Source organism: Octopus bimaculoides, chromosome 20 (assembly GCF_001194135.2).
Source record: "Octopus bimaculoides isolate UCB-OBI-ISO-001 chromosome 20, ASM119413v2, whole genome shotgun sequence".
Classification (NCBI taxonomy): Eukaryota; Metazoa; Mollusca; class Cephalopoda; order Octopoda; family Octopodidae; genus Octopus; species Octopus bimaculoides.
Genome location: NC_069000.1, coordinates 36,110,118 through 36,111,689, shown reverse-complemented (window position 1 = coordinate 36,111,689; position 1,572 = coordinate 36,110,118). Strand labels below are relative to the sequence as shown.

Here is a 1,572-nt window from a genome sequence, read left to right as displayed (position 1 = left end):
CGTCTCTAGGTCCTTAACTAGTTGCCCTTCTATTCTGGCCTTATCTAGTCTTAGCTGACGGGTAAACCTAATAGACTCAAAACGAATGGCTCTCTTGAGGGCGAACCACCATCGGTTGTTAACCACAGCGCCGGTTAACGCCCTCTGTACTAACCCCTTAATCCAGCTACGGTATGCCTCGCAAGTCAAAATAGACTTGTTCAGCTTCCAGTAGCCAGTTCCTCTCTTAACTGTACTATCAACATCCAGTGTACACTTGACCATTCTATGGTCAGTGTAAGCTACTTGAACGAGCTGTGGACAGCTAAAATTAAACTTATCTCCAGTCCTTATCACTATTCTATCCAAGTAAGACTTGAACCTTCCGTCGCCGCTCATCTAGGTCCACTCTGGAACGTTCGGATGGTCAGGTCTGTAACGATCTACGATAGCCAACGCTATCGACGTGCGCATGTCTTAGACGTCGAGAAAATTGTCGAGGCAGCCACGCATACGTCCAAAAATAGAAATCAAAAATTTTGACTGGAATTCGTACGTCATCGTGGTGGGAGAGGAAGTTTCATAAGTAATATATATACAACAAAGAGTAAATACTGCGGGCGGTATTTGAATAAATTTAAACGATAACTGAATCGAATACTAAAAATATTTTTGCTTAAAATTTAGGGTAAATATTTTTCTGATTATTCTCCTTTCGTTTTATGTCATTCGATTTATTTCACACTACTATTTCGTACAACGCAGATATCGATTTAATTTTCGTCATTTAAATTGTGTATACAAACCAATCACGAAATTAATTATGCTGACAACAGAATTTTTGACTGACGACAGAAGACAGTTGCCCAATATGCAACGTAGTGGGAATGAATTCCAAGAGATCTGGTTGGAAAGTGAACACCTGCATTCTTGTAAAAATCCACCTCTCTCCCAGGAATTTTTAATTTTTGAAGACGTTTTACAGTTGTAGTATACTTTGAGCCAACTAACCTGTAACTACAAAGGCAATGTTTATAAATATGTACATATTAAATATTGATGTTTTACTTCTGCCGAAGAGATCAAGGACATTCAATATCTATTTGTATACATTCGATGTTAACAAATGGAGATGTCGAACAGCGAACACCTACCCCATATCCGCCCTTTATTCTCCTCATCCCAATATTTTCGATAACAGAAATTCCAAATATGTTGGCGGAATTTCGGATCAGGATACTCACCTAAGTTGGATTTTCTCCGATTTGACGAGGATTTTTTCCATCGTTTTATGGAAGAAAAAAAAAAATGAATGAAATGGCGGATTTTCCGATTAGGACGCCCACATAAGTTGGATTGGATCTTTTTTAAAACGGGGGCCACATTTTTCATTAATGCTTTACGTAGTGTTTTTGGTACCGAAAGACTTTCAAACTTCGTATACTTATCTATTTTGTGTTATAGAACAGAAAAATATTTTTGTATTCGAATTTATTTCATGTAAAAAATTGTCTTATTTCGATAATTTCAACCAATCACTGACAAGTATTCAGTTGTTTACATTTACTCCTTTGGCTGATTAAGCCATAGCTT

At 37.4% G+C, this 1,572-nt stretch overlaps 2 protein-coding genes across 3 annotated transcripts in view; one reads left to right on the top strand and one right to left on the bottom strand.

Annotated features, from left to right (window-relative positions):
* The window catches only part of LOC106868740 (uncharacterized), a 61,736-nt gene that overhangs the window by 27,089 nt on the left and 33,075 nt on the right, over positions 1-1,572 (bottom strand). The window lies entirely within an intron of this gene.
* The window catches only part of LOC106868738 (caspase-3), a 10,728-nt gene that overhangs the window by 3,980 nt on the left and 5,176 nt on the right, over positions 1-1,572 (top strand). The window contains exon 1 of one of the 2 annotated variants that reach the window (XM_014914137.2): positions 43-667. The exons of the other annotated variant lie outside the window; for it this stretch is intronic. The gene's annotated coding sequence lies outside the window, so the exon portion shown is untranslated. Of the gene's footprint in view, positions 1-42; positions 668-1,572 lie in introns of those variants that run through there. 2 annotated transcript variants of the gene reach the window in all.